This window comes from Schistocerca americana, chromosome 3 (genome assembly GCF_021461395.2).
Source record: "Schistocerca americana isolate TAMUIC-IGC-003095 chromosome 3, iqSchAmer2.1, whole genome shotgun sequence".
In the NCBI taxonomy this organism is placed as follows: domain Eukaryota; kingdom Metazoa; phylum Arthropoda; class Insecta; order Orthoptera; family Acrididae; genus Schistocerca; species Schistocerca americana.
This window is the reverse complement of record NC_060121.1, coordinates 724,358,885-724,373,035: the sequence shown is the minus strand read 5'-3', so window position 1 is coordinate 724,373,035 and position 14,151 is coordinate 724,358,885. Positions and strand designations below refer to the sequence as shown.

General features: G+C 41.0%; 1 protein-coding gene across 1 annotated transcript in view; it reads right to left on the bottom strand.

Annotated features, from left to right (window-relative positions):
• LOC124606343 (calmodulin-binding transcription activator 1) overlaps window positions 1–14,151 on the bottom strand; it is a 943,657-nt gene that overhangs the window by 55,424 nt on the left and 874,082 nt on the right. The window lies entirely within an intron of this gene.

The window sequence follows — 14,151 nt, the reverse complement described above, 5'->3', positions numbered from 1 at the left end:
ATCTTCAGCATTTCATTCACATTTAACTGTTTCCCATGCTTGTTTATTCTGCCCAATCTGCGCCATAAAGAAGCACAAATAATGAGTGATGCAGGCTGTATAGAAGTTCAACATTCGCAACATTCCCTGTTTGAAATGTATGCCTGTAATCAATCAAGGATTAGTTAGGTATAATCTTACATACAGTAAGTGCATTGCAGCAGTGACAAGATATCTTTGAAGAATACTGCAGAGATTAAAGAAATGTAGTCTGTTCAGTCAGCTTCCATGAAATATGTTACACTGCAGCTATGGCTTAAGGTTACATTTCTTTCTATGGCTTCTCTTTATTAATTTCATTGCAGTGGTTCAGTGATATTAACATTTTCTTCTTTTTTTATGGAAAATGGTGAACATACATAATCTTTTGAAGTGAGTTACTTCATGAACTACCAAAACACACACACACACACACACACACACACACACACACAAACTCGAACTGAACCCCCACAGACTGTGTTAAATCGTTTTCCTTTTTAGTGTCTAGTAGCTCTCCTATTGCCAAGTTAGTGCCCATTCTCCTTCCTCTGTCAGAAGCTTTCTCCATTCTGAATCTCCTATACCTGTGAACCACATATTTGATTTCTGAATATATCACTGTTTCTGGCTATAGTTCCAGATCCTCTTAATTGCCCAGTCATGATCTATTTTGTATATGTGACCACACAACAGCAGTCATCTCTTTCTAGTCACTGATGTTACTGGATGTATTTGTCTACACAATGCTTTACTAGATCTTAATCACATCTGCTGCAGTGCTCTGCTTCAGTGCTAATTGCTTTTGGAGGTTACAGCACATGAAAAAGACAAATTACTTGGATAATGAAGTATTGTTTATGAAGGTTCTGTGTATACTGATCATCACAGGGAAAGAGTAAAAAAGAAAGAAAGATTTTTAGGAATTGTCATTACAGCTTAACATGGAGGCAGAAATACCTACACCTATAAGCACGACTTCTCAGAATTACACATCATTGACAAAATCATTAGCACCATTAAGAGTTGTAGCTATGAAACACTGGTAGTCATAATAAAAACATTCTGCTTTTGCAGAAGTAATGAACTAAAAACAGAATTTTGGGAGGCAATGAAAAAAGTTGGAATCATTAGCAAGTAAATCTTGAATGTCATCCAAATGAAATTAAGCAGAGTACTCTGGACTGAAACTCTAGAGGCTGGAAATGTAAATGAGAAGTATGAAGCTTTAAAAGACATCATTTTAAAGTACCATTCCAAAAGTAAGAAAAGCTGCAGACTTGAGCACAGTGGACTACCAATGAAATATTAGAACACCACAAGAAGGTTCAAGAACTATGACAGTTGCATGAAACTAGAAGTATAAAGTGTTTAAAAGTGAGTAGAGAGAAATAATAGGAGAGGCAAAAGCAATAACAATTACGATGGCCACACAAAAAGTAAAATGATAAGAAGAAAGAGCTAGCAATGTAAATTATGCTGAAGGAAATGACAAAAACTGATCCAAGAAAAATACACTGATCCAAGAAAAATACATATATTAAGACAATGCAAATAAGTTTCATAGTGGTTACAGAAGGTAGAGGAATAGCAAATATCTTCAGTGATAACTGTACAATTAAAAACATTAAATAACTAAAAAAGAAAAGATCAAATGTACATTTCTGAAGTTAGTCATGAAAGTAGAAATAAGAAAACTATACAGAATCTTGGGGATTGTTGTAATGACGAGATTCCCAAAAAGCTCGAAGACTATCTAATAGTAATGGAATATTACAGAGTTAATGATTACAAAACAAAGAATCTGTAAATAATATTATATATAAATATTATGTTATCAAGCATAAACAAAATTGTTGCTCTGAGTAAATACCAGGTGCTTAGAATCTTGATTCTGCCTCTTATACATACACTCACTGTACACTTCTATTTTACAGGATGAAATAAAAATCAAATCAACATTCAGTCTAAGTTTAAAATGTTATAACTGATTGCTTCGTGTTACAGCCAATTTTATTGGATCACCTCATCAAAGTACATACATTTTTTATCTCAGACAATTTTCACATAGAGAGGAGAAGTCAATGATATTTGTTACATAATCATTTTTCAAAGCAAAGCTGTAGGCTTGGCTCTTAGCTATTTCCTTCAGGTGATTAAGTTTTCTAATTCCTGACTTGACGTTCTTACAAAAGGTAGCTTTATCACCGACAGAGGTCCCACAATTGACATATACCCACTTGAGTTTGAAGCCCAGCCTGTAGCAATCATTTTTTCTACTTGGTGTAGTATCTTTCTCCATTCTTAGATTTCATTTCTCAAAACACATTTGAAAATAAGGGAAGAAAGTGTATGATGATGTCCAACACCATTTTCAATCTCAAATGATGCTGAGATCTTAATGAAGAATTTTACTTTCAACAAGGTCTATCAACAAATATGAGCATATAGTTGTACCCCACAACTGTCATGCCCCTTACAACGTCCATTGCCCCCCCCCCCCCCCCCGGACCAAAATAGAAAATCTTGTGTAGGGAATGGATCATGCTGGCTGCCATTCAGATTGTAAGATGACAGCTCTCCGAATATCCTCCAATTGTGCAACTGTTACATAAATAGTTCTTGCATTTTGTAACTTATGTCTATCACTAATGTGTCCCATCAGCTGTTTTGTTGTTTTAAAAGCTACTGATAAAGTGAATACTTTCTGTCTGACTGTATGTGTCAGATCTGACCTGGGAAGGTTCAGGGGTAAACTGATTAACAGCAGTTTTAATTTCAGTTTCTAGCAGTTACATTTTTACGTAAGTATTGAGCCAAAAAATTTGAAGTTGGATTCTGAAAGATTGATAAAAATTCAGCACATTGTTCTGGAAGTCCTCATCAATATGTTCAGACTACTGTTTTTGTTCTAGCTCTGCTTGTTAAAGTCACACAATTATTTTTTGTAGGTATACGTCTACAGTTCTGATATAAGAGGTGTGATAAAAGAGTGGGAATTTTTTTTTAATTTTGTAGGCTTTATACATACAATTTTCTAATTTTTTCCATCTTGTCAGTACGCATGTTCCTGAAGTAAGTTTGGACTGTCAGCAGTTTCAAACATTTAGTTTATTGTTTACATTCAAAAATGTTATATGTGTTTTCAAGCACTCAGTGAACCTTTAACTTCAAAAAACATGTATCAAAGATTTTGTATTAAATTTGGCTTGAAAATGGAATAAACTGCAGTGCCACATTAGAAATGTTGACTGTGGTTTTGACAAATCTACTACGAGCAAGACAAGAGTTTATGAGTGGTATAAACATTCCAAAGACGGCCGAGAAGATGTTGATGACAACAACCATCCTGGGTGCCCTAGCACTTCAATTACTGACAACAATGTGCAGTGTGGAAGAAGTACACAAAATGGTTCTGGAAAAATCACTGAATCACCATCAGAGAGGATGCTGATGATGCCGGCTTATCATTTGGTTCGGGCCAAGCAATTTTTTTTGATTTTTGGGCATGAAACATGTAGCAGCAAAGTTTTTTGGTTTTTGACCAAAAAAGACATCACACAGGCATCACTCAGGAATTGCTGAATAATGTCAACAATGATTCAGAACTTCTTACAGGTGATGAAACATGGGTGTATGGGTATGACGATGAAACCAAAGTCCAATCATCACAATGGAATCTGCCTGAAGAGCCAACATACACACACATGGAAAAAAAAAAAGAAACCGACATGTTTAAACACATGTGAAGGTTCTTCTCACTGTTTTCTTCATTTACAATTGTACAGTGCACCTGCCTTATGGTTATATGTTCAATCAGGAATACTACCTGGAAGTTATGCACCTTCCATGTGATGTAATCTGAAGAAAAAGGCCAGAATTGTGGTGAAACCTCCTGTGGAAACTGCATCACAAATGAATGCTTCTTCATGATTTTTTTGGCAAAGAAACTGACCATTAAGTTGCCTCAGTCACTGTATTTGCTGCACATTGTCCCCTGCAACTTCTTTCAATTCCCAAGGCTGAAGAGCACCTTGAAAGGAGATGTCATTTTACCACTATTGATGAGATAATAACAGAATCGCTGAAGGAGCTGAACACCATAATGACAAGTGACTTCCAGAAGTGCTTTCAAGATAGGAAAAAGCACTGACACAAATGTATTATATCTGAGTGGGATTACTTTTAAGGGTACAGAGTTGATGCTGATGATGAATAAATAAAGTTTCTTTAAGAAAAACAAAAATTCCCATTACTTTTTTTATCACACCTGACACGCTGAAATCCCTGCGTCACAAGAGAAGTGGAGGCGCTGGAACATGAAGGTGGGCATATCAAAACTGAAGTGATAATGTAAAAAGTGAAAATCAGTCATGGATCAGTTTTCAACTTTTGTACAACATTTTGAACATGACTTCTGCAAGAGTTCTGCAACTTCTGACACACATTAGAAATCCCTGCTGAACCAAGGCAGTAGCAAAAATTTGTCAGCTGTGTCAGGCCACTCTGGATGGGTTCTTTAGCTACCATGAGTTAGTAGCAGGTGCATCAGTTTGGCCCTGAGTCAAAGGAGCAAAGCAAGCAGTAGAAACATGGATGCACCATTGCTGTAGAAGACAATGACCCAACCATCATCAGGCAAGCTGATGCAACAAGTGTTTTCTATGGCGTAGTGCTAACAGATTATGGTGGGGTGAAACCATCGCAGGAATGTGCTACCAAAACCTCCTGATGAAGTTATGGGAGCCTTTCAGGATGAAGCACCATAGAAAGCTGTCCAAGAGGTTCTATTTTTCTCCATGACTACAACCACAGCTCATTCTGAACAGGGCACACACACACATTCTGCTTCTTTGAGCTATAAAATTTTGCCTCACCCTGTACTCTACCAATATGGCACCGAGTGACTTATTCCTCTTTCCTCGGAAGAAGAAACCATTGCATGGCACTCATTACCAGAATGTCTGTGATATGATTTTCATGGTCGGATGTTTTCTGAACAGTAAAATGCAGATGTCTACAACAACAGACTCTGAAAAGTCATTCATTGTTGGTCAAATTGTGTCATACTGAAAGATGAATGAGTAGAGAAGGACTAATATTGACCCAAGTTTCATGGTCACAGTTTGACATTTTTGAGGTGATAGTTAAAAATACACTGTATTATATTCTTATTACTCATATACAACACATTGAAATTGTCATGCTTCTTTACTATATTGCATTTTTTCCAGGTAACTGTTATGCATACTGCTGCATTGCCCAAGACATCACTTCATAATCTAGGTTTCAGTTTTCTTCCCTGAAGGTATTGTGCTTCTAGCTTCCCATTGGTTCTCAAAGGCAGTGGCAGTCAAGTTCTTGGATTCAAACTTCCAATGCTGTTGACATTCTTTCAAAAAATCTACAATAGCATTTAGTTTTTAATATGTCATACCTGTGGATAATATTGTTATTTTCTTAATTCTTCTTGAGAGGAAGGAAATTAATCTTACAGACAAAGTGGCCTGAGCCAGACTTTGCATCTCTTTCTACTTTGACATTCATTATTTCCTTTCTTTATTTCCTAGCTATTGTTAAATGGTTTACAAAATACTGACACCTTTTGAAGTTTGAATATCATATTTCTTGATTCATTAGGTCTGTAAAGTTATTTGCATTGACTACCTTTCCAGTTCCTTGCATTAACCAACACTGACAATTGAGTTGTTGTTCAGTATTCCATTATAGTATAAGTATTAACTATTTATGTCTTTGGAAAATATCAGTTATCTTAAATGTAAAACAATACTGGTTACACTTCTAGTGTAGCTTTCAGTAATTACAAGGTGGTCTCCAACCATACAAACCTGTAGCACACCACCAATAAACTAGACAGTTTGAGTTAAGGTCATATGTTGATGGTTATTTTCTCAATGAACCTACTATCTAGATGTTCTGTTATCATATTTCCTCCTTTTTCATGTTTTGTCAACATTGTTTTCCTACATACAATACAAGATGTAATATGTGGTTTTTTCCTTACTTCCAATCATGACTTCCCAAAATAGTTACAGACAGCAGCTCAGTATTTACTGCAAATCATTTCAACACCAGGTTTCATTAGGAACATTCAACAAAACCAAAGACCTCAAATGGAGCAGTGCTACAACTACCTAAGATGGGCACTGTTTTCTCTTAAACAGTGTGTTTCTTAAAAAGTATTGGAAAAAATGATATAATGAAATAAAACAAACCACCTATAAGTTTATGCCTGGAAATGAGCACTGTTGAGATTTGGGTCACTTTACTTTTGAATGTAGTGCAAACTGTACTGTTGTTGAAGCCCATTACTCACTTTTTATTGACTATGATTATGCCTGTACACAGTCAATTGATTGTAGCACTGGTGACAATCAAAGCAGTTTTGTGTGAAACATTTAAGAAGCTTGCATGTTGGTTGAAGTACCGGACTTACAAGTGGAAGGGTGGGATTTCAAAGCCACATAAAATGATCGACCTTTGTGTTTTCCATGGTTTCTGTACTTTCATTAAAATGAATAATTGGACGGGTGTTCAAAAAGGACTTCCTTCCACAATCATCTTATCTGAGCTTGTGCTCTGCCTCTAATGACCTCATCCTAGACAGAATGTTAAACCAACATTTGTTTCCAAAATCATGTCTTTTCTTACCGTAAATAGATTGTACCTGTATAAAAAAAGGTTAACAATTTCATAAAACACCTAAAGAATTTTAACATTAAAAAGAAATCTTATTATTCTGTTTAAAAATGTGTACGGTATTCTGATATGGTTTATTAGCCAGTGGCGTTATTCGATACATCCATGATGCATGTGCTGACTGACAATGACCTTACTATATTCCATTTGAAGAAACTGTTCAGCATATTATTTTCATGACTTGGTGACTTGGGATAGTTCAAAATAAGGGCAAGGGTGGCACCTGGGGCTTGAAAAGTTTCAACAGTTAATGATGTATGAGTATTATGATAAACAAGAAAGAAGTGTATAAAGAATTGCAACTTTCCAAAAACATTAAAATGCTACTAAATCAAAATTTTGCATGAGAAATGACTTTATTCACAACAGTTAAAATGTGCACGAGCTCTAAGACCACACAACCACCACACCAGATTACAATTTCACTAATAGCTCCTAAGACAGGGTGGTGGTGATTCACAGATCAGAGAGCATATTTTACTTATGGAATCAAACAAACTAAAATAATAAAACAATGGAAAATCCAGGATGGAATACAACAGTATAATGAAAAGCATATTTGCTACTCATCATATAGTGGAGATGTTGGGTCGTAGAAAGGCACAGAAAAGAGACTGTCAGAAAGTTAGCTTTTGACCAACAAGGTCTTTTTCAAAACTAGACAACATACAGACATGCGCTCACATATGACCACAATCTCTGACAGCTGGAGCCAGACAGCGAGCAGCAGAGCATTTTGAGAGAAGCAAATGGATGGGGTTAAGGAGGTGGCTGAGGTGGGGAGGGGACGGGATAGTAGGGTAAGGGTGGGGGTCAGTAAAGTGCTGTTGGGAGAGTACAGGGATGAAGTGGAGAGTGGGGCACCTAGGTGTAGTTAGGAGGTTAGAGGGAGGGTGGGGGGTTAACAGGAAAGCAAAGAAGTAAAGACACTGGGTGTGTTGGCGAAATAAAGTGCTGTGTAGTGCTGGAATGGGAACAGGGATAGATTTAGATGGGTAAGGACAATTATTAACAAAGGTTAAGGACAGGAAGATTAGGGGACTACAGGATATGTTGCAAGGAGAGATCCCACCTGCGCAATTCAGAAAAGCTGGCTTTGGTGGTAAAGCAGTCATTGAAATAAAGGAAGTTGTGTTGGGCAGTATGCTCAGTAATGGGGTGGACCAGTTGTTTCTTGGGCACAGTTTGTCAGTGGCCATTCATACGGACAGACAGCTTGTTAGTTGCCATGCCCAAGTAGAATGCAGCACAGCGGTTGCAGCTTAGCTTGTAGTCACATGATTGGTTTCACAGGTAGCCCTGTCTTTGATGGGATGGGTGGTGTTTGTGACAGGACTGGAGTAGGTGGTGGTGGTCATGGTGGTGGTGGGGGGAGTATGTATGGGACAGGTCTTGCATCCAGGTCTATTGCAGGGATATGAGACATGAGGCATGGGGTTGGGAGCAAGTGTTATGCCATCTTTGAGTAGGAGGTCAACATTGAGAAAGGTGGCTTGATGGGTTGAGAAGGAACAGGTGAAGGAAATGAGACAGAACGTGTTGAGGTTCTGGAGGAATGTGGATAGGGTGTCCTCATCCTTGATCCAGATCACAAAGATGTCAGCAATGAATCTGAACCAGGTGAGTGGATAGGGATTCTGGGTGCTTAGGAAGGGCTGCCTTAGATGGCCCATGAATAGGTTGGCATAGGATGGTGCCCATAGCCATATCCCAGATCTGTTCTAGATCATGCCTTCAAAGGAGAAGTAATTGTGGGTGAGGATACAGTTGGTCATGGCGACTAGGAAGGAGGTGGTTGGTTTGGAATCTGTCATGCACTGGGAAAGGTAGTGTTCAATACTGGTAAGGCCATGGGCATTAGGGATGTTAGTGTAAAGTGAGATGGTATCAACAGTGATGAGCAGGACACCATGTTGTAAACGAACAGGAACTGTGGAGAGTCGGTGGAGGAAATGGTTGGTATCTTTTATGTAGGAGGGTAGCTTGTGGGTAAGAGGATGAAGGTGGTTCATCTACAAGAGCAGACCACAATGGGGTGTCCTGAGTGGTTGAGTTTATGGACTTTAGAAAGCATGGAGAAGATAAGAGTGTGGAGAGTGGTAGGGGTGAGCAGAGACATGGACTCTGGGAAGAGGTTCTGGGATTGGCATAAGGATTTCAGGACAGACTACAGATCCTCCTGGATTTCTGGAATGGTGTCACTATGGCAGGGTTTGTAGGTGGATGAATCTGACAGCTGGTGGGGTTTGCCATGTAATTCTTGTGCCAAAACAACAGTCGTGGAGCCTTTGTCAACAGGTGTGATTATAATGCCAGGACCAGTTTTTAGATGGTGGATTGCAGATCTTTCTGCAGATGTAAGGTTAGTTTGCATGTTGAGGGATTTGGAGAATGATGGTGAGGAAAGGTTCGAGATTAAGAAATTCTGGAATGTTGACAGCGGGTTATTTGGGGGGACAGTGGGGGTGGACCACGATTGGATGGAGGAGTGAACTGAATCAGGCAGGGTTCAGCATTGGTTCTTTGCTGAGTCCGATTGGTAGGCTTGGTGGTGAAAAAGTGTTTCCACAATAAGGACCTGGAAAAGGTGAGAAGGTCTTTACCAAGTCCTCCATGGTTGAATTTAGGGGTGAGGCAAGAGGTGGGGCTTTTGGAAAGGACTGGTATTTCTGCGGAGCTAAGGCTTTTGGAGGAAAGGTTCACGACTGTTTCGGATCTGATTAGGTTCCAGATTCTGTGTGGTAATGGAATGGAATTTTGGAGGGTGGGGTAAGTGTAGTAGGTCTGTGAGATAGGATGAGGGGGTGTGGGGGAGGTTTGGAGGTTGTTATAAAGGTGGTCAAAAGTGGTAGTCCAAGATGGTAGTAGGAAGCAAGCAGATTGGGGAGTTTTTGGAGGTGGTGTTGTGCATGTTGCTCTAGTTCTTGGAGGGCAGAAGTTTCAATGTGTGTCATAGAATCCAGGCTTTTGGGATTACATAGCAGGAGAATTTTACAGATGGAGAGAAGGTATTGTAAGGAAGTTTGGCCTGATTGATTCGGTTTTGCAGGACTATGTTGGTGAGGACTAAGGATTGGCAGAATCTGAATAGATGTTGGTCATTGTGGAAGGAAGGGTGGCAGCCGGAGATGGGTAATTTGATGGTAAGGCCATTTGGGGGATTCCCACAAGCCAAGAAACAATGCAGGAACAGTATGTGGGACTGTGTTCTGGCTGGGGATAAGGAAACTTTTCTGTATTGATGCAGATGGAAGGAGCAGAGATCCATAGTGGTGGAAAGAATGCATAAAAATACATAAATAACATAGAATCTTCACAAAAATACACTCAAACTCATCTGAAAAAATACAAAAAGGAAGAAGAGGCTGAATATGAGGAAACAAGATGAAATCTGAGGCAGTAGACCAATGGTGAATGTCGAGAACCAACTGAAATTGGTGTGAAGTCACAATGTGATCAAATGAAAAATAAAAGTATTTGTAAAGAGGTTTGCAGGTCTGTTGGTGGATAACTACCAAAAGGGGGATGGTAGAAGTGACTACAATACGTGAAATTAATAGGTGTGAAGTGGAACAGAGAGGGGAAGGAGTGGGAGGTGGAGAGGGGTTGGTAGGATGAGATACAAGCTCGTGTGGCACAAGAAATGTGTGGGAAATAACACATGAAAATACACAAGGGTGATGCAGGGAGAATGATCAACATGTAGATATAGGATTAATAATATCGGCAGATGTAGTGTGGGACATAAGATGTTGCACCAACAGTCATCGTTGTCCTGTATCAGTCTGTTGGTGCCGCCAAGACGGTTGATACAGTGTGGCTCGCAGGTAGAGCATGGCATGCACTTTGTAAGGTGAAAGAACACAGGAATGAAGAGAAAGGAAGATGGACACTAAGGGACACTGAGTATAGTAATGCATTAGAAAACAGTAAAAAAAAAAAAAAAAAACAGCATTGGGTTACGATGGAAGAAAACCCCTCAGGCAAAATCGAAAAATGTGTGAATATAATGAAAAGGACAGCTGCTACTTGCCATATAGCGGAGATGCTCAGTCACAGAAAGGCACAGCAAAAAGACTGCTGGAAAGTTAGCTTTCAATCAACAAGACCTTTGTCAGAAGTAGACAACATACACACACGCACACGCTCATGCAAATGCAACTCACACACACATGACCACAGTCTCTGGCACACTGAAGCCAGACTGCGAGCAGCAGGATTTATGGAAGAGACATCCAGGTAGGGGTATGGAGGAGGCTGAGGTGGGGAGGAGAAGGGATAACAGGGTAGGGGTGGGAGACAGTAAAGTGTTGCTGGGAGTGTTTAGGGATGAGGTGAAGAGTGGGGCAGTTAGGTGCAGTTGTAAGGTTAGAGAGAGGGTGGGGAGAAGAGGAGGGGGGGGGGGGGGTAGCAGAAAAAGAGAGAAGTGAAAAGAATGGGTGCATTGGGGAATAGAGGGCTGTGTAGTGCTGGTATGGGAACAGGGAAGGGGTTAGATGGGTAAGGACAATGACTAACGCAGCTTGAGGCCAGGAGGGTTGCAGGAATGCGGATTCATGTGGCACAGGCTGTGAAGCTGTCACTGAAATGAAGGATGCCATGTTGAGCAGCATGCTGAACATCAGGGTGGTCCACTGGTTTCTTGATCACAGTTTGTTAGTGGCCATTCATACGGACAGACAGCTTATTGCTTGTCATGCCCACATAGAATGCAGCACAGTGGTTGCAGCTTAGCTTGTTGATCACATCCCTTTACACCAACATTCCTAATGCCCATGGCCTTACTGCTATTGAGTACTATCCTTCCAAAGCCCAATGGATTCCAAACCAACCACCTCCTTCCAAGCTGCCATGACCAGCTATATCCTAACCCACAATTACTTCTCCTTTGAAGGCATTACCTACAAACAAATCAGGGGTACAATTATCGGCATCTGTGTAGCACCATCCTATGCCAACCTATTCGTAGGCCATCTATACAAATCCTTACTAAACACCCAGAATCCCAAACCCCTCACCTAGTTCATATTCACTGATGACAGTCTTCATAATCTGGATCAAGGTTGAGGATGTCCTGTCAATATTCCTCCAGAACCTCAACACCTTCTGTCCTATTCGCTTCACCTTGTCCTACACAACCTGTCAAGCCACCTACCTCAATGTGGACCTCCAACTCAAAGATGGCTACATGTCAAATCTACCAACCATGAGCAATTCCTCCACTTCGACAGCTGCCACTCATTCCATATCAAGAAAGCCTTCCATACAGCTTAGTCATCCACTGCCATTGCATCTGTAGTGACAAGCAATCCCTCTCGACGTACACCAAGAGTCTCACTGAGGCCTTTACATATTGTAATTCCCCCATCCCTCCTAAACCTCGTACAAAAAGAGATCTCCCCGGTCTTAACTTTCCAGTCACCCCAACACCTCCCAAAGCCCCACTATCTGGCCATAGAGAAGCATTCACCTCATGATTCAGTACCCTCCCCCCCCCCCCCTCCCCAGGACTGGAGCAACTGAGTTACATTCTCTGCCAGGGTTTCAATTACCTCTCGTCATGCCCTGAAATGACTATCCCTCCAACTCCTCCCACAGTGGTATTCCGCCGCTCACCGAACCTACACAGTATCCTTGTGCATCCCTACATCACACTCGCTCCCAACCTCTTACCTTATGGCCCATATATCTGCAATGGACCTAGATGCAAGACCTGTCATATACATCCTCCCACCACCATCACCACCTACTCCAGTCCTGTCACAATCATCACCTATCCCATCAACGGCAGGGCTACCTGTGAAATCAGTTGTGTGATCTACAAGTTAAGCTGAAACCACTATGCTACATTCTACTTGGGCATGACAACCAACAAGCTGCCTATCCATATGAATGGCCACTGACAAAATGTGGCTAAGAAACAACTGGACCACCCTGTTGCTGAGCCATGCCACCCAACACAATGTCCTTTATTTCAATGACTGCTTCACAGCTTGTGCCATCTGGATCTTTCCCACTAACACCAGCTTTTCTGAATTGCACTGATGGGAACTCTCCTTGCAACATATTCTACACTCCCATAACTCTCCTGTCCTTAACCTTTGTTAGTCATTGTCCTTACTCATCTAGCCCCATCCCTGTTCCCATTCCAGCACTATACAGCCCTTTATTCTACCAATGAACCCAGTCTCTTTACTTCTCCACTTTCCCACTAATCCCCTCCCCAGTCCTCCATCTAACCGCCTGACTGCAACTTTCTGCCTCACTCTCCACCTCTTCCTTGCACGCTCCCAGCAGCACTTTACCATCCACCACCCCGTACCCTGCTATCCCTTCCCCTCCCCACCTCAGCCACCTCCTTATCCCCACTTGGCTGCTTCTCCCATAATTCCCTGCTGCTCGCTGTCTGGCTCCATCTGCCAGAGACTGTGGTCATGTGTCTGTGAATTGCGCCTGGATGAGTGTGTGCATGTGTGTATGTTGTCTACTTTTGGCAGAGGCCTTGTTGGCCGAAAGCTAACTTACTGGCAGTCTTTTTGCTGTGCCTTTCCTCAACTCAACATTTTCACTATATGGTGAGTAGCAACTATCCTTTTCATTATGTTAAAACTAAACAAATAAATTTTCACAATAATGATGTGTGGGAGGATCTAAATCCTCCCCAGCAAACGTGGAAGCAATGTATGAAGCTCACTACAGTAACAATGCACAGACAGCCATTACAGGAGGTGGACACAAAGGACATGAACATATTACAGGACAAAATGAAAGGTGCCATCTATCAATAATTTTGTGACAAATTATCCATACTATTCAGAATAACCCCCCCCCCCCCCCCCCCCATGAACCACGGACCTTGGCGTTGGTGGGGAGGCTTGCGTGCCTCAATGATACAGATAGTCGTACCATAGCTGCAACCACAACGGAGGGGTATCTGTTGAGAGGCCAGACATACATGTGGTTCCTGAAGAGGGGCAGCAGCCTTTTCAGTAGTTGCAGGGGCAACAGTCTGGATGATTGACTGATCTGGCCTTGTAACACTAACCAAAATAGCCTTGCTGTTCTGGTACTGCGAACGGCTGAAAGCAAGGGGAAACTATAGCCTATCAGGAGAAAGAAAACTGGCGTTCTACGGATCGGAGCGTGGAATGTCAGATCCCTTAATCGGGCAGGTAGGCTAGAAAATTTACTACAGTAGTACAAGTTTATATGCCAACTAGCTCTGCAGATGACGAAGAAATTGATGAAATGTATAAGGAGATAAAAGATATTATTCAAATACTGAAGGGAGACGAAAATTTAATAGTCATAGGTGACTGGAATTCAAGTGTAGGAAAACGGAGAGAAGCAAACATAGTAGGTGAATATGGATTGGGGCTAAGAAATGAAAGAGGAAGCCGTCTGGTAGAATTT